Raw genomic sequence first — 19,258 nt, 5'->3', positions numbered from 1 at the left:
CGACAGTAGCAGTCACAGATGCGGGATCCCAGCGCCGGACTTCCCACCACCCACTCCCCAGCGCCTTTCCCGGAGCAATTCGATGTGGGGTTCCCAAGACCAACGGGCTGCTTCCAGAAGGCTATGGGCAGGCTCCTCTGGCGACCTGACACTCTGGGGAAGGCTTTGACTCCCTCGCCTTGTGCTTCCATTCAGTCGAGACATCTGTGTGCACCAGCGTTAGAGGCTTCCATCTCCACCCAGACACACTCTTTAACCGCCCCAGCCCCCATTTGATCCCTCTCTTAATGCACCTGGGCGTCTTCTCGCTCCCTGTATTACATTCTCGATTTAAGGGCAAATCCCAAGCCTAAGGTATAGCTTAGGTATCCACACTTTAGTACAGCCCAACACCCAACATTAGCTCACAAAAAGGTGAAGGGGCGGTTCAGAGGGAGAACTGGCCAGAGAAGGTTGGAGTCTGTGTCAGTAGAGAAACAGACCCGTGGGCAGGAAGGCAAAGGGGTCCTCTACTCTGAGGAATAGCATGAAGTTTACATTTGAAATCTTAGCCCGCTTGTGTCCACACACACATCCCGAGTAGGGATTTGGAAGGCAGCAGGGTTTGGGTGGTGGGCCTTTTCTGCTCTATCCACTGGACCACAGAACTTCGCATGGGGGGTGGGGATGTCTAGGGTGATGACATCACCCGGAGCTGGCATTTCTACTTTTGAGCAGTTCTGAGCTGACAGTTCCCTGCACAGATGCTGGGAGGCACGATCTCTCAGTGTCCTTGGGTCTCCTTGAGGAGTGCTCTTAACTGCCTGAGAGCCCTGTCTGCCTGGTGGTGGATGAAGACCTCCCTTGCTACAATTTCTCTGATCACCAGAAACCACCCTGCAGTGACCCAGCTGCAGGAAGGCACTACACACAAGGCATCTTTTCCTGACTAACCCAAATATTGGTCATGTCTCCACTTCTGGTTCTTATTGAGTGAGTCCCCATTAATCTGAACATCAATGACACCAGGCAGCCCTTGTGCCTCTGGATTAAGTTCCTTGTGTGTGTGGGGGGGGGGGGGAACAAGACTAACTTAATCTCAAAAGCTTGGGCACCACCACAAGGGTGTACAAAGAGCAGAACAATTCTACCAGAAGCAAGGGACCCTGAAAGTTAACTACTGGTGATAAAGGGAACCCCGGGGTAAAGATGAGGATATGACTAAGATTCTGTTTCCTAGGAACCACTGTCCCATGCTGGCCAGGGGCCTCCTGTTGACTCTTCCTCTAACACCTCACTCACCTTCAACTAAATTAGCACAATCCATATAGAGCCAACTCTGGGTATAGATTTGACACTTGGATAAGTCAGACCCATAATAACCCCCTATTGAGGCTGAGGCTTTTTCTGTATCCTCCATATAAGGATATTAATAGAGGATACCTATCTACTGTTGTGCCAGCAAAATCTGAGGGGCAGATGAAGAGGAGGGAACCTTTGTGGGCTCCATGTTAGGAGGTTAGACTCGTGCTCTGGAATAGAGACAAAACCAGAAACTCATGAACTATATACTAGAAGCTAGATCACATCTTCCCCAAGAGAGATCTGGAAGCTCGCTAAGCCTGACCTAGTCAGGGAAGGCTTCCTGGAGGAGGGGGATCAGATTTAATGAGAAACACATACCAATCAAGAAGAAGATGTCTGTGTCCTGCTCTAGCACTCTCAGCCCTATTGGGTTTTTTGAGACAGAGTCTCTCACTGAACCTATAGCTGGGGTGGGGGTGGGGGGCAGCCTGCAAGTCCCAAGGATCCTCCTGTGTCCCCCACCCTTCTGTGCTGTAATGCACAGCCACACTGGATTTTTATGTGGCTACCGGATATTAAGACTCAAGTCCTGAGGCTGGAGAAATGGCTCAGTTGTTAAGAGCACTGGCTATTCTTCCAAAGGAATCAGGTTCAATTCTCAGCACCCACATGGCAGCTCACAACTGTCTGTAACTCCAGTTACAGGGGACCTGACATCCTCACACAGACATACAAGCAGGCAGAACACTACTGAACTGCCTCCGTAGCCCCTGTGACCAGTACTTTATGATTTATTTATTTATTTATTTATTTATTTATTTATTTATTTATACTACCTGAAACTGTCATTAGTTGGGCCAAATGTGGCCAAATTTTGGCAGTGTTCTCCCTTCTGTCTGCAACAAGAGCGCTAAAGCGCAGAGAGGTTAAACAACTTGCCAAATGCGTCAGTGAGAAAATGGTGGGTGGAATTCCAAAAACAATTCCTTCCACAGGTCAGACTCTGCCCTGTTAACTAGCTGCCTTTCCCAGGTGGGGAGAGGCAGGCACAATGTTGAAGGGGGAGTGTGTGTGTGTGTGTGTGTGTGTGTGTGCAAATTGTAGACTATTTTAAGTGTAACATTGTCTCTGTCCTTTCTTAGAAGGCTGTGTGTTGTGAGATAGTATCCTTACCACATTTTCGGTGTTACAATGCCACTTTATGAAATCACGGAGCTGGGAGATGTGTTTGGTCCTTTTGTTTGTTTTCCTCATGTTCTCGGCCAAATAACAAGACTTGGCATGCTCTTCTGTGTTTGTTCCCCCAAAGGAGAATCATTTTGGAAACATTTATCAGAGAATTCTGGAAGCCTGGGGACCCGGGCTGGAAACCATAACAAGGGGTGCTAGCTAGGAAGCAAAAGCTGTGGGGTTCAGTCGCCCCCTGACTCTCGCTGCCTGGGCACCTCGTCTTCCTCCCCTGTAATAGTCGCCTCACCAGTTGTCCTGAAGACTAAATGAGGAAACGCATTCGTGGAACAGACAACCCCCACCTATGGTGCTCAGTTAACATTTCATGATGGAATCTGGAGGGAAGACTGCAACAACCAATGGCTGGGGAGATGCTTGGCCCTTGGAATTCATATGTTCATCTTAAAATTCTTGTAGGGATGAAGAGGTGTTTTGTTATACAGAACTGTTACCTCTGGTAAACCCTAGCTGGGTCCCCAAGGGAAATCTTCCCTCAGGCATGAGCACTTACCCCACCCCCATAAGCCCTGCAGCAGCTAAGTGGAATCAGCAGCAGCTTGTCTTGACCCTTCGATCAGGATCGCCCCTCCACAGAAAACAGGAGTGAGGGTCTCCAGACTCATACGCAGCTCCACCTCTTTCTCCTGTGAGGATCTGATCCTGCCCAGTGTACCTCCTGCTCAGCTACCCTAGGCAGTGAAGAGTGGGTCACACACGCACATTGAGGCTTCCTGCTGAAAGCCTGACTTGGAGACCAGGTTTCTCTGTCCCACCTGGGAGGTGGAGGGACACATGAAGTGGCTGCAGGAGGGGGTGGGGGGCTGATGTGCAGGAGAGTAAGTCAGCTGGCCAATTCTGTCCAAGCCTTGGGTGACCCATTGTGTGCCCAGCCTTCCAGAGCCAGTGCTTGAGAAGGCTGATAGAAGCCTCGCTGGTTGAAGCATGAGGCCAACCCAGAGGGATGGGTGAGGACCACAGGGAGAATTTCAGATGCTCAGGACAATGGCTCTCACGAGTATGGTCAAGGTGGAATTTTTGGAGGAGGTAACAAGTGAGATGTGAGCGTGATTTTCTGGGCAGTGGGAAGAAGGAGGGGAGGGATGAAGCTATGGGCAGAGGAGATGCTGATGATGGAGCAGCTTGGTAACCGTGATGCTTGCCAATACATTCACTCAGTGGGATCCACCGAGGATAGGATGACAGGCAGGTACCCATCTTGGAGGGCTGCTTATCTTTGTTCTCAGTTGGTTTTAAGAGAAAATCTGCTGTCTCCATACAAGGTGAGTCGTGAGTCCTCCTTATCCCCTCTTCCTAGCACCCACAGGCCAGCCTTGGAGCCTTAGCTCCTCATCTACCAGCTTTTCTCCCATCCTGGGCACCCATTGTTCCCTGGGGATTCTACTGGGGCATGGAAAAGATTCTGGCTATAAAAAGTACCGTGAGCCGACATGCCCACCCTCCCACTAATCCCATTAAGGCAATAGTGAGCCAGAAAACCCTTGCCTGCTCCCCTTCTTGTTGAGCTTACCATCTGCCTTCTTGGTAGTTCTACCTGATTTCTTTGGGAGCTAGGGGCAGAAGCTATTGAACTGTCCTACCCTCCATCCCTTGCCTGGGTACAAGGTCCCACCTGGGAATCCTGAGACCCTCATACATGTACACACCAGGGCTCAGTAGTTCTCAAAGCCCTTCCAGCTTCAGGCCAGCCATGGCTCCCCTGCCCTTGTTCTCTCAGCTGCCTCCTGTCCTGTGTACCCGCCGTTTCCTAAGGACTCTGCCAGGGGATGGGTGGGGTCTCATGCCACCTCTTGCCCCTGAATGGGGTGGAAAATGATATGCTGACAGCTCAGCCAGGCCTGGACTATGTCTCTGTGTCCTGCCAGGGCTCCAGGACGTCTGGGCCACCTGGACTGGGAGCCAGGCTGGAGAGGGGGGCACTGAGAGGGAAGGCCCCTGAGGTGCCAGCAGAGAGGAGCTGCCAAGAAGTAAGTGGAAGAGACTCCTCAGCCCCAAGTCTGGATCTTGCCATCTGTCAGGGCTGCAGTGGGTTCAAACAGACACACACACACACACACACACACACACACACACACACACACACACACACACAGTTTAAACAGCCTGGTCTAGAGACTTGAGGGAGGGAGAGATAGAATGAGCTGATGGAAGGGAACAATTGGATCAACTTGAGGGGATGGAGACTGAAGACAGCTGGGGATGTGGGGCTTTTCCAGGGACCCCAAGATGATGCAGGGAATAGACTTGGCTCATGGACTCCCATTGACCCAGGGAGGACAGCTCACACTTATGCTGTCCCTTGCCATCTCTTCAGCCCTCTTCTCCTATCTTCCCTCTCCCCCAACCTGACATAACCTCTTTCACTCATTCATTGAACCGATTATCCATGTACTGAGCGCCTACCTCATGACTCTCTAAGACTCAGCATCCCATCTTTAGGTACAAGAGACTGCGGTGAGAATAAGACAGATTCTCTAAGTCACAGATGCAGGCAGGGCCCAAGGGCATGAGGACTGGAGAGCAAAGGAAGGAGTTTCAGGAGGAGGGGCAAGGGACTTAGGCCTGAATCTGTCTCTGGAGAAATCAGGTGCAATTTGGAGACGTGGAGACAGACAAGTGAGGAGATGCCAGGCAAAGGGCATGTTGTGAGCAGAGGGTGGTCAGGGAGACCCACAAATGGGGATAGGTGAACAGACCAGGAGCAGACAGCCACAAGGACACCAAGATGGGTTGGTTCTGGAGAAGACAATGGGGAGGGAGCTCCTGAAAGCACCTTAAGATCCGATCCTGGAAGAACCATTGAATTGTGTGCCCTGGGAACCCAGCCTTGGGCTTAGCTGTGCAGAGTAAGCCAGGAAACAATATACTGCATCCCTGTCCCCTGGAGACTCAAGTGTGGTCAAGGAGATGGAGAGGGCTATGGAGTCATTCGGTTGGTTGATCATCCTCCAGGAAGCAGAGTCTGCCCCCTGAACCCTGAGAGCAAAGGGTAAACACAGCCAGCCCCGGTGCCGGTCTGGGAACTATACTCTCCAGCTCCCTGGGAAGTACATCTTCTGTACAGGCTCCATGGCCCAGCCTCCCTCCCACAAGCCCTGCACATCAGGGTAACCTGCTATTACATGAGCCTTCCTCTGGACGCCTTCCAGAGAGAGACAGTTCCGCTGTGTAATGAGAGCTGTGCCCCGCTGGCCACGCTGTGGGGCCAGGAGAACAGGCAAAGCCAAGGAGAGGGCAGTGGAGACTGTGGCTTGGGTTGTGATGAGGGCTCTGATGGACTGAGGCTGAAGTCATCCTAAAGACAGTGGCACGGTGACACGGGACCTGTGACAGGACTGTGGCAGATGCAACAGTCAGGGCTGAGACACCCTGGCATTGCACTGATGTGATCTCTGAAGGGCGCTATGACAGGGGATGTGACAGGGGATGCGCTGTGATGGAATCTGTGGCAGACACTATGGCAGCAGCAGCGATAAAGGCTATGACATAGAGCTTGGCAGAGACTGACTGTGTAATGGGTTGTGATAGAGACCATGATGGAGGATGTGACAGACATTGTGACAGGGGCTGTGATCCAGGCTGTACTCGAGGCTTTGTGGGTGACAGGAGACTGTGACAGGTGCTCTGGCAGGTTCTGTGCAGGAACTCTGACAGGGGACTGACAGAAAATAGTCCTATGACAGAGACTGTGCTAGTACTGGGACTGACAGTGGCTCTGACGGGTTCAGTGACTGACAGGTCCTGATGAGCCGGGAAGGAGGGTCTAACAAATCCGGTGGCAGGGGGCTGTGAAGGAGTCTGTGACAGGTCCTGACAGGGGCTGGGAAGGGGGCTGTGGTGAGTCCTATGGCAAGGCCTGTGGTGAGGCTTTGACAGGAGCTGAGACAGAAATATGGCTAAATCTGGAACCACAATCAGAGTTGGGACAACAGTTCCTGGATCCCAGGCCCATACTCCCACGGTCGACAGAGCAGTTGGCGGTGACAGCACCAACACACAGGCCCAGCCAGGCCCAGGCATGTGTGGAAACACGGGCGGGCTGTGCACTGAAGCTGAGATGGGAGTCTCCAACAGAGAGCCGAGGGAGGCTCCCTAGGGCTGCTGTGTGCGATGGGATGGCTGTGTGTCTGTGGGCAGGTCCATGGCCGCTATCCTCTGGATCGGAAATGCCCTTCCAAAGTCACGTGTTGAAGTCACGGTAGCCAGCAGGTGGCACTTCTGGGAGGTGGTAGAGCCCTGAAAAGGTGGAGCCTGTAGAAGTTGGACCCGTGGTAATATGTCCTTGAGGGGGATATTCCAAAGCCAGTTTCTTGCTTGTTTGGCCCAAAGCCTTGATGAAGTGAGCCCCTTCCTCCATCCTGCACTCCCCAAGGTGAAGTTCTCTGCATCACTGGTCCATCACTTAACAGGGCTAAGTGACCATCCATGACATCCCTGAAGCATGAACTTCCCTTCCTCCTATTTTTCTTTGCATCTTCCATCCTCTTCCTCCCCTCTCCTTTCCCTTCTCTTTCCTTCATGTCTTCCAGGATACTGATAAGGAATTCTCATGAGGTAGCACAGGCTAACCTGAAATTTATTTTGCTGAAGCCACACTTCTGTGTCAGCTTCTGGAGTAGCCAGGACCACAGGCATCTGTGGTACTGTACTGAGTTCTTCCTTGACAGGAAAGTGATTCTGTCTGGACTTAACAGCTCCAGTGAACTGACTGCCACTCTGGCTCTCTGGGCCTTTGTTTCTTGATAGTGGTTTCTTTTAGAGAGCAATTTATACAATGAGCTAGGTGCAGGTATGGATTGGTAGGGCTACCTGAGAAACCCCAAGTGATTTATTGCAAAGCCTTCAGGTCAAGGTGACAGTGAGCTTTCCATGGCTATGAACAGTCCTTTCCCTGGTGTGTGAAGATGCTTCTGTGAGGGACACAAATGTATACTAAAGAGTAAATGCGCTCATGATTAGGATAACTAACACTTGCAGAGCCTTTGCTCTGTGCCCGGCAGCACGCCAAGGGCTCAGCACGGATTAGCTCGTGTAATCCCGAACAGAGACGCGGTCAGGTAAGTGGTATTATCCCCATTTCACAGATGATTAAACTGAGGCTCTAAATGCTTGACTGAGTTTCCTAAGCTCTGAGGTTAGACAAAGATCGTTGGGGCCTGGGGCAGTGGCACCTGACCTAGCCTTGGCTCTCATCCTTACCTACCACAAGGAGCATTCTCAGTCACAGCTGAGGGGGTCTCTCTGCAGTTTTGAAGTTGAGAGAGATTGTCAGTGAAGAGGGCACCTTCATACTTGAACCAGATGATGCTTACTTGGGGACATCCTTTCATTCTGTGGCATCCAGGAGACTGTGACCACAAGGACTATGGTCAGGTTTGTTTCTGAGTCACTGTCTCATGGAATCGTCATAGAAGGCCACTCTTCTGTCCTGGGGGACTGGATGTGTATTCTCCCAGACTGCCATGGTCAGGAAGTGAGGTATTGATATCATTTCCCTATAAGCCCCACCCACCTGCCTGCTCCTCAGAGACTCCCACGACTGGTGCACCCCTCCTCATCCCTGCTTTCCTGGGAGAGGCAGCTTCAGCCTAGAAAGTCTCTGCCTTTAACACCTGAAATTCAGCTTGGCTGTCTGAGCTCAGCCCTGTGCTTTCTGCTGCTCTTCGAGGACACAGAGAGGACCTCAGAAGCGCTTTTAGCTCAGGGTGACTCTATCCAAACACTTGCACTAAGTGACTTAAACAAACACTGGCATAGCTTCTAATAGATCAGTACTGTGTGTCTAGGATGGTGACTCTGGCCCTGTGTGGCTCCCGCCTGGGAAAGCTCAAAGCTGTCAGAAGGATTCGCTGTGCATTCCAGCCAATCCCTTGTCTCCCAGGCGCTGAAGGATGGTAGAAGCCTCACTTTCTAAACACCATGTAGAAACCCCAGGTGGTCCCCACTGCTTGGGGAAAGCCCCTGCCTCTTCCTTCACGGATTTCCTGTTGTATGCCCAGTCTTTTAAAAATCTGCCTTTTGTTTCAGAGAAGCTGAGTTCAGTTCAGGCTGGATTCTTTCCTATTGCAAAAGCTATCGCTGGATCAAACCTGCCCTACGTACTGTCTATCTTGCTTTATCTTGTCTAGTGTCTGCCTGTGCACCCTTCCCCTTCTCTACCTCCCCTCCCCAGCTTAGATTCCACAATCCACCATCCCAGTCTTATAATGACAGTGTCTTCTGCTCCCTACCTCATCATCTATCTCCTCTGTCAGCATGTCCACCTAGCTCTGCATCAACCCAACCGCTGACCCTCCCCACAGGAGGTGCACTGACTAGCTGCCCCGTGAGGCCGCAGAGGCAACCACACAGCTGCAGAGGTTGTGCCTCCTCAAACCCAGTTCCTGATGTGCCTCTGTGCTGCTTAGCAATCAGGTTGGGTTTCCTCTATCAGCTGTGTCCTCAACCAAATCTACCCATTAACTCTTTGGGTTGTGTTTGTTTAATTTGTTTTTCGGTTTGCTCATTTTATGTATATGAGTATTCGACCTGTCTGTATGCATTTGCACCACATGTGTACCAATGAGGCATTAGATCTCTGACACCATAGTTACCAAAGGCTGTGAGCATCATGTGGGTACTGGGGATGGATCCCGGGTCCTCTGGGAGAGCAGCTAGTACTCTTAATTGCTGAGCTATCTTTCTAGCCCCTTGTTTGTTTGTTTTTTGAGACAGAGTCTCATGTAGCCCAGGCTGGCCTCTCAGCTTATAGACAAGAGTAACTGTATATCTTTAACTGCCTGCCTTTACCTCTTCAGAGCTAGAATTGCTGGCATATATATATATATATATATATATATATATATATATATATATATATATATATATATATATATATATTTGCTGGCATATACCACCACAGTCAGTTTCATGTGCTGCTGGGGACTGGGGATCAAACCCAGTACTTTGTGAGTGCCAGACTAGAATACTGTCAACTGAGCTAGGTCCCTGTCCCCAGTTCTAGTGAGCCCTTGAGTTCCTCTTGAACACTTGTGCCCAAATCCCTGCCTCTTCCAGTAGGAGCCTTCCTGACAGTAGCAATCCTGAAGGAAACTCTGCTGTCCAGAAGTGCTCCTGGTACCTCTGTTCTTCCCTCCCAATCCCATATAAACTTCTCGACGACATCATATGCCATTCTTTTTCAGCATCTTACCCCCCATTCCTCAGCCTTCAGCAATCAGCTTTACCCTCACTAGATCTTAAGCAAGACCACTAAGGACGTCCCAAGTACCAAGAATACCTTCATCCATTTCTTCCTGACTTCAGGCGCAGTCCAGTGCTGCTGTCTCTCACTTCTTGACCCGCCCCTCCCACATCTCTGACCAGTTCTTGGTACACTCCAGTCTGTTGGGCCCTCAGATGAGAACTCTGTCCTTGACTCTGTGAGTGATCTGTATTTTCCACTGAGATCTCTGTCCATGGTCACTTGCAGCCAAGCTCTTGCCTCTGCTTACTGTCCATGCTAACATCTCAGGCCTTTTCAGTGGTCTCCAGGCCTTTTCAACAGTCTCTTGGATGTCTTAAAAGCACCCTATACTCGTTTATTTTTGTTGAGGTTTTTTGTGTGTGTGTTTTGTTTTGTTTTGTTTTGTTTTGTTTTGTTTTGTTTTGTTTTCTCAAGACAGGTTTTCGAGACAGGTGTAGCCCTGGCTGTCCTGGAACTCACTCTGTAGACCAGGCTGGCCTTGAACTCAGAAATCTGCTTGCCTCTGCCTCCCAAATGCTGGGATTAAAGACGTGCAACACCACTGCCCAGCACCCTGTACTCTTTAATTTACTTAACTCTCTCTCTCTCTCTCTCTCTCTCTCTCTCTCTCTCTGTGTGTGTGTGTGTGTGTGTGTGTGTGTGTGTGTGTGTGTGTGTGTGTGTGAACTCCCTGGGTTCAAACTCGGGTTATCAGACTTGCATACTTGGGCCCTCTACCCACCAAATCGCATACCCAACCCCACCCTCATACACTAAGTGTCTAAGCACCCACAATATCTCCAAAGACCCTGCTCTTCACACTCACTGAAGACTATCATCCATCCAGAAACCTGGGCATGGGTCCCAACTCCTTCCTATTTCCTAAATCTTGCTAATTCAGAAGTCCCACTCTTTCTCCCTCCCCAGTCTCTCCCCCTATATGACTACTTCTTTTCAGGTCCCTTGACACAACTCCAGCTGATTTCCTGTCTGCACTTCAGCATCTGGCCTCCTAGCTGTCTGTCCTCCCTGACTCCAGCCCTGCTCTGCTCTAATCCATTATCCAGCATGCTGCCAGAATGGCTTTGCAGAATGTAAATCTGCCCATAGCTGCTTAAACTCTTCAATGAATTCCACTGGCCTTAGGCTAAAGCCCAAACTCTGCAAATAAGCTGCTTATGGCCTGGCGGCAGTTGTGTCCACAGCCCTCCCGGCAGCCAGTGCACTCCCTCCCCAGCACAGGGCTGGGGCCCCCTCAGGCTTTCTGATTGTGATCATGGGGTAATACTGGGCCCGGTTGTCATGTGATTGTGTGTGTGTGTGTGTGTGTGTGTGTGTGTGTGTGTGTGTGTGTGTGTGAAAGAGAGAGAGAGAGAGAGAGAGAGAGAATATGGATGTGCTACTTGCTAAGAACTATGTGTGTTTGTGTATATGTGAGTGTGAATGTATATGTGTGTGAGTCTCTGTGTGTGTGTGTGCATGTTTGTGTATGTGGGTATACAAATATGTTCATGTGTATGGAGGCTAGAAGAGAACCTCTGGTGTCTTTTCTAATATGTGCCCACCTTATTTTTTGACCTCTCTCTCTCTCTCTCTCTCTCTCTCTCTCTCTCTCTCTCTCTCTCTCCTGGCCTGAAGCTCACCTACTGGGCTAGCCTGGCTGGGTAGCAAGCCCCAGTGATCCAGCTGGCTCCATCCTCCCATGTTTGGATTATGAGCAGCCTGTCCAGCAAACCCACATCCTTTGCGTGGGTGCTGGATATTGAACTCAGGTCCTCACATTTGCATGGAAAGCACTGTCTCCACTGAGTTAACTCCCACGCCCCCACTTGATGGGGGAACTTTTAAAACACTGCCCATCATGTTTTGAAAGCAGGCTCCATCCAGCCTGCAGACGCTCCTTTTTATTATCTCCTGGAAGGCTGATTGTGTGCACCATCTCTACCCAGGGTTGATTAGGTCTACTCTGGTCATGGTCTGGCTAACTCTAACACTGACTTAGATATCAGCCTACAACTATGTCCAGTGTTATCTCTCTGCAGCCCGAGAGCCCGGTATGGTGATGGGCAACAGCAGTGATGTTGGAGGAGAGGTGGTAGTGACAGGTATGAAGATTTGGTATCAGCACTCAGTGGGGAGTGGATACAGCTGCTAGGGTCATGGGAAAGGAGCCACAGGGAGATCCAGGCCCGCTGGTGGTAGCTAGGTCCTCTCTTTCCTACTGGCTCCCTTGGTGACCAGCTGGAGGTCTGCTTTGACCTTTCAGTGGCTTAACTGTGGAACACTGCCACTTGGGACTAGTGGTCTGACCTCCATTACAGGACACTTACCCAACTGGGTCCTAACACATCCGGTGCTGAGAGCATTCCTCCCCAGTATAGTTGAACCTATGAATATGCATGGATGAAGCTTTCCTCCATGTAAAAACAGAGGCTAAGAAGGGAGGAGATGAACAGGCTGGAGGATGCTGAGGAGACATCTGCAGTTGGGTAGGCTGAATCATGGTACCCAAAGATGCCTGTGTCCTCAGCCCTGGAACCTATGGATGCCACTTTAGGTGACAGAGAGGTTTTGACCGTGTCATTGCATTTTTTTTTCCTGGTCAACCCAGGTAATCCAAGTTGACCTCCTCATCTCCAGGCTTCACAGAGAGAGGTGGAGGGAGGTGTGACACGGAGCATGAAGCAATGCAGCCATTAAACCATGGAGGCTGTGAGGACAGAGGAAGGCTCACTAGCCAAGAAACGCACATAGAATTGAAAAGAAGCAAGGAACATTCTCTCCCAGAGACTTGGGAGAGGGCAAGACAGAAGCTTTTGATTCTGATCCATTGAAACTTCTGTCAGGCTTCTGACCTTCAGAATTTTAAGAGAATAAATGTGAATTTTGGCTTTTTTTTAATGAACTTTTAATTATTCTTTGAGAATTTCATACATGTATTAGATGTATTTTTATCATATTTCCCCATTATTTACCTTCCTCACCCAATAAGCCCCCCTCCTACTTACATGTCTGTTTTAGTGTGTGTGTGTGTGTGTGTGTGTGTGTGTGTGTGCGTCTGTCTGTGTGTTTGTATGTTGCTTACCTGAATATGATTGGGGGAGGGAGTAGTTACTGGTGCATGGTTGCATCACTGAAGAAAAGAAAAATGAGTCCCCTGCCCCCAGCAGTCATTAGCTGTCCAATAGCTCCTCAGTTAGGAATGGGGCCTCAAGAACTTCCCTCCCTGATATGATCGAATGTCGACAGGTCAACATTGTACAGGTCTCTCGCAGGTCACAGCTGCTATGAGTTCATGAGTATAACAGCCATGCCATCTCTCAAATCCAAGCAGAAAGAAGTTGGTTACCCTAGTATAACAGCAAGATAGTTACTCTGGTAACACACAGGGTCGACTCCTGGGTAAGATCAATGACGACTGTCCCCTTGCTGGGGACACCTTCTGTAGCACCTTCTGGAGTAGGGAGAAGCTTCAAGGAGTCTGATGTCAGCTTGCTTCTCTATGTCCTGGTGTCTTCATGGGTATGATGTCTTCAGCAATAGTGTCCTACATCTAATTCTGGTGGGAACCAAGAACAGTGGCAAGAGGTTGGATCGTTGCTGGGGGGGGGTGGCTCTGAGTTTTCCCTAACCGACAGCTCATAGGAAGGCACTTCATACCCCCCATTTGGATTTTTAATAACTCATGTCTTCTGGGGTTGACATTATCTGCCCATGTAGGTAGACTACCTCTTGCCAAACTTTTTTTTCTGAAATTATATTTTAATTAGCTTACAAAGTAGTATGGTTCCATATGGTTTTTTTCATGCATTTTTAGTTCTGGTTAGTCATTCTCTACTCCCTAGTTTCCTCCATCCCTGATTAATCCTTGTGCTATTTATAAAAGTTATTATTCACTTTCTTTTCTTTTTTGTTTTTTATTCATTTGAATATTTATTTTATTTCTCTCTCTCTCTCCTGCCCCTCTCTGTCTGTCTGTCTCTCTCTCTCTCTCTCTCTCTCTCTCTCTCTCTCTCTCTCTCTCTCTCTCTCAAAGAGGCTAGAAGACTGCACCCGAGCCCCTGGAGCTCTCCTTGCAGACAGTTGTGAGCTGCTGGATTTGGAACTCAGCTCCTCTGTCAGTGAAGACCGCAAGCAGCAAGTGCTCTTAACCACTGAGCAATCTCTCTGGACCTTGTTTTTTGGTTTTTGAAACAGGGTCTCAATCTGTAGCTCAGGCTGCCTTAGAACTCACAAATGGACTGACTGTGACTCCACAGCAATCCCCCCTCCCCCGCCCCACTCAGCTTCTTGAATAATGGGATGATAGGTGTGAGCCGCGTGTCCCAGATGTAAAATACATATTCTTTTAAGCCACCAAGTATGTGGTGACTTGTCAAACCATCAATAGGAAGCACAGTCCTCTTCTGTCCCTCATCTTTACTGCTGGCTTTTTGTTGTCCTTGGGTTAAGCCCTGGGTTAAGCTGGTTCCTGGGCAGAAGCAGAGGAAACATTCTCGTCTCTATTTGGGCCAAGGAGTGGTGGCTTTGGAAATATTCAAGGTAGCAAGCATCTCCTCAGGGCAGCAGCCACACACAGGCCGCCATCGGGTGACATGCTCAGGCTATTTCTAGGGGCTTTGTTGGCAGCAGGTTTGAACTAGGGCAGAAGAATTCCAGACGGGTAAGGCTTAGCGTTTGCACTCCGTTTTTGGAATTCCCAGAAATACTTGTGGCAGAGAAGGAAGAGAGGGCAGAGGCTCTGGATGTGTGAGGAGAGAAACAGCAGGGGCTTGGGGTTAGAGTGTTAATGGAACTGTATTTATAGACACAGATTGAGAGGGTCTGATAGCATTTTGTCATGTCACTTTCCTAGCCCACTGCCCCTCCCCATGTCCCTCCATAATCTCACCGAGCAGATGAGGGATTCTAAGCAATTCCGTTCTTTCCCAGTTTTTATCCGTTTTTATCTCTGTCTTGTTGAGGTGTGGGAGCACGTCCTATGTGGGAGCACGTCCTGTATGGGAGCACATTCTACATGGAGCACGTTCTATGTGGGAGCACGTTCTACATGGGAGCATGACCTGTGTGGGAACACGTTCTACGTGGGAGCTAGTTGTCGCTTTGTCATTTGTTGCTACAAACATCCATTCCTCCCAGTGGTCACTGCTTTTGTATGGCGCTGTCCACCATACAGAATTTTCCCCACCAGCATTTTCCATGATGATCTCTGACTTAGGTTTCACACAGAACTGGCTTTGACTACCCACAAGAGATCCTCCATGGAGGATTAGGAGCTGGGCTCTGTGGAAGGCTGCCCTTCTAGCGTACATGCACCACAAGAAAGATACAAGCTAAGGACAGATAAGTCTGAGTTAGACTTTGACTGTATAGTCTGTTTCATTGTATAGCCTGTTTTCATGTATGTGTGTGTATAACCCATCTTTCATCATTAATTTGCAATGTCCCCATTCTCACATACGACATGTTTATAGGTATGTAGATATTTATTTCTGGATTCTTTATCTGATGTTTGTTCCTTGCCCAACTTTCTCCTAAATCAACATGATTTACCGCTCTGGTCCAGCTGAGAAAGTTACAGGCTACCACATATAAATAACAAAGCCAAAGTTCTTTATTGATCTGGCAATCAAATGCTGATGCTCAGGGATGTGGGGATTTTAAAAGCAGGACTCAATCAGATCAATAACAGATGTGAGCTATGCTTCTGGGTCATGGTCCGGGTCTTGGAAAGTTCTTAATGTGCTGCCGGGGCACATTCATTGTTGTTCAGGGAGGAGGGTTGGAAATCACCCGAGCAGAGTTAGGATTAGAGCAGGACAAGATGGTGTTTTTTTCAGTCACTCCCACACCCCCTCCCTCACTACTACCCATTTCTTAAAGAATTTGCCCAGATTTCTTACCAACTTAACTATCTCATTAAAATAACTTGATTTTGTTAAAAACTAGAATGGTATTTTTGGTCAGCATCACACTGAGTTTATCAGTTCAAGTCTGTTGATCCTCATATCGCTGTATCTTCCCCTGCGAGAGGAAGGCCTGCCTCTATTTAAATCTCCGTTTGTATTCGCGGAGTACCGTGCTGTGATTTCGGCCCTGGAGGCAGCCTTTTCTCTCATTTCTGTTTCTTTTTGTTCCTTTCTGTCAAGTTCGGGGAGGGTAGTTTTGTAAACCTGCATTTAAGCCACCATGATTCCCAGAAGTCTTTAGATTGTGCCCTGCATTGAGGTTGAGGGCGGGGATGATGAGCTGAAACTGTGGGTGTGGGTGAAATTCAGAGGAGGTTAAATGCTAAACGAGAGCAACAGAACTTAACAAAGTGCCAACATTTATGTGACTGTGGATGAGCGAAAGCAGAAAGGGAAGTGAGGAACCAGTCAGGGAAGGAGAGCTGCAGAGCGAAGTCTATGGACTTTAGTGGCGGCTGGGAGGTTGTGGGCGTGGCTGTGGGCGTGGCTGCGGGATAGCCACGGCCGGGTTGATGGCAGTCTGCAAGAGGGGAAGGGAAGCAGCCTGAGATCTTCACAAAGAAAGACTCTTAGTGTGCAGGTGAACTTGGGATTACTCCTGTCATGTAAAACACGTGTGTCCCCAGGTAGAGGAGACCTTTAAGTGGTCTCAGTAGAAGGAAGGCAAGGGTGTTTAGACAGCATGCGTTGAAGACTCCAGACAACTAGAGCAGACTGGGTGGCAGTGGTGTTGATGTTTCCTTGGGTATAGCATCATGCTATGCAAGCACTCTACCAGTCCCCCACCCCCGGCATCCTCTGACTCAGTCTGTTGTTTTTAGACGGTTACCCAGCAAGCTCAAGTGTTGGGTCTTAGATGAACGGGAATTAAAATTGGAGGGTAGTAAGTGATTTGTGTATCTGAGCAGAGAAAAGACAAAGACGTTTGCTATCAGGAAAGAGACAGAAAAGTCAGGATGAATAAGAAGTAAAGACAGGAGCCAGAGGAAGGGGGAAGCCGGGTATCGCAGTGACCAGATGTTAAGAAGTGACACCTAATACCATGAAAGATTTATTTAGGAATATGTTAATTGAAAACCTAATATGAGGAGTTAGCAGTGTAACCTAATTGGAGCACTTGAATACTATGCACAAAGCCCTGGGTTCAATCCCCAGCACTGCATAAAACCCAGGAATGGTAGCACACACCTGAAATCTTAGCACTGGGAGGTGGAGGGGGCAGGAAGATCAGATGTTCAAGGCCATCTTCAGCTATATAGCAAGTTCAAGATGACCCTGGGCTTAGGTAAGACCAGGTCTCAAAAAAAACAAAACCAACCAACCAAACCAAAACTGATAGGAACATAATAATCTGATATCTGCAAATAATATGCAGCATTTTTCTGTGTAAGACTAAGATGTGTACCCATTAGCAATGGCAGGTTTTGTTTTTTTTTTAATTTTGAACAACTATATTTTCTAGTTTTTTTTTAACTTAGGTGTCCGTAGTGCTTTAGGAAGCTCGGTAACAAAGTCTGTTTGTTTGTTTTACTCTTCTTTTTATGAAGACTATCATGCAGTAAGGGAATCCCAGCTGGAACTGGAGGAGGACTCTTTGAAGTCAGCGTCAAGGTTGGGGTCCTCAGCAGGTAGAGCTCCTAGCTGTGTAAGCAGAAGGTGAAGCGGGCTGACCAAATTTAGCACTGCATCTAGCCCAGCTTGGCTCAGAGGTCACCCCCGGACATAGCCAGGAGTAAGCTGTCCCTTATTCCCCTCTGTAGGGCTCTGCAGACCACCCCTGAACTGGTATGAGCTGGTCTGGAGGATACTAGTGAAATGCCCCCCCCCCACTTCTCTGGATCCTGCACACCAATATCCTGACCCTCATCTGTACCTTAGAATAAAAGAAGTGAGAGTTTTGCAAGGCTGGAGTGCTTCCGGGGTTATTGGAAGGAGGTCCTGGCTGTTGGCATGGCTATGTGTTAATGAATGTCCTGTTTACTGTGGTTGTACCAGTGTAGACACCACCAGTCATCCAGACACTAGGGGAAAGGCTCATTAGACCAGTGCTCAGGATTCAGCAGCTCAGAGTCTACAGAGCCCCAGATAGCACCCAACCTCAGGGTTGATGGCAGAGTCACCTCGCTGAACCTTTCCTGGCAGAAGTGAAGACGTTGTTAAGAGACGCTGTGCCCTCCCTTTGACTCTCAGACTATTGAATCAACAGACCCCAAGAAATTGGAATTTCCCCAGAAATCACATTCTGGGAGAAGGAACAGGCTGAACCTTGGTGTCGAGGGGGGGGGTGTCTCCCAGAAGGAGATTTCACACAGTTTGACAATTTGTCAAACCACTTTGCAGGAGCTATTGGAGCTACAAAAGAGGAAGAGGAAGAAGAGGAGGAGGAAGAAGGAGGGGGGGAGGAAGGGAGGAACCACGCCTTAACTACGATTGTTTAGCTGCAGATCTCTCATGCTCTTTATTTAAACCTAAACATCACATCAAGGCCTAGAAGAAAGACCCGGGCATCACTAGTCTTCTTTGTCCTCTTTCCACTGTGGTCATACCCATCAATCAGATTTGCCTTTTGCTCTTGCTTGTTTAACTGACCTGTTGAGGACAGGCAGCCATGCTTGTGGGGGCTGCCCGAGGCCAGACTCTGACCTTAACTATGGTAACAGCTCTAGATTGGTAGCCTCTCCTTCCAGTGTCAGTAAGTATGCCTTAGGATGAGCCCTTGGGAGAGCAGTCCCTTTGCTAACAGAAGTGGGGGTGACGACGTGGAGAAGGTGAGGAGGGAGGGGTCACTCAGGCTGCATGCAGCTCATTCCTGGTACCTACCAGCTTTCCTTGAGCCTCCCACAAAGACAGTGAAGGAAATATGATTTGTCTCTGACTCACGGTAGGCATTCCATAAATATTTGGGATGAGCAAATGAGTGAGCATATTGATTAATTAGCTAGTTTCGTGAGCATAGAGCCCTTACATGGCTGGATGAGAGGCTGGAGATAGGCTCTTTTTAGACCAGGAACGTACAGATAAAAATACCCATAGTGCCGGGCCACAAGTAGAAAGGAAAGGGTAAGTTGCCAGCGTTTGTGGTGGTGAGTCAAGATGCCTGTGTATTAATCAGGATACTTTTTAAAAATCTTTTGTTGGTGCTAGAATCACAGGTTAGTAAGTCTAACCAGGTCCAAGAAGAGGCTTCCAAAGCTGCAGGCAATTAAAGCAAACTCGGGCCTCCTGTTTTCCCATCTGTAGGGCGTTTCCCACACCTATGCCACTTCACATGGGACTTTCTCCCCAGATGCACTGTGTGTGTGACCAGAGCTTCTTACCAACAAATGTTGGGGGGGAACCTTCTAGATATGGTGTACGTACTCTATGCCCAGCAGTGTGCTAGTGACTGGTAACATAACTGTGGACTGTGTGTTAACTTGCCAGGGAGGCAGACAGGCAATCAGTCAAGCAATTGCTGTGAGGAAAGGATGCCTTGCTTTGGAAGTCCAGAGAACGCGTGGGGCTAAAGGTCAGGTGGGGGTGCTTGAGATGG

At 49.0% G+C, this 19,258-nt stretch overlaps 1 protein-coding gene across 1 annotated transcript in view; it reads left to right on the top strand.

Annotated features, from left to right (window-relative positions):
* The window catches only part of Rec114 (REC114 meiotic recombination protein), a 169,851-nt gene that overhangs the window by 394 nt on the left and 150,199 nt on the right, over positions 1-19,258 (top strand). The window lies entirely within an intron of this gene.

The sequence above is a fragment of the Mus musculus genome, chromosome 9 (genome assembly GCF_000001635.26).
Source record: "Mus musculus strain C57BL/6J chromosome 9, GRCm38.p6 C57BL/6J".
Lineage (NCBI taxonomy): Eukaryota > Metazoa > Chordata > Mammalia > Rodentia > Muridae > Mus > Mus musculus.
Note: the sequence above shows the minus strand (reverse complement) of the source record. Positions and strands in the feature narration are given on the sequence as shown.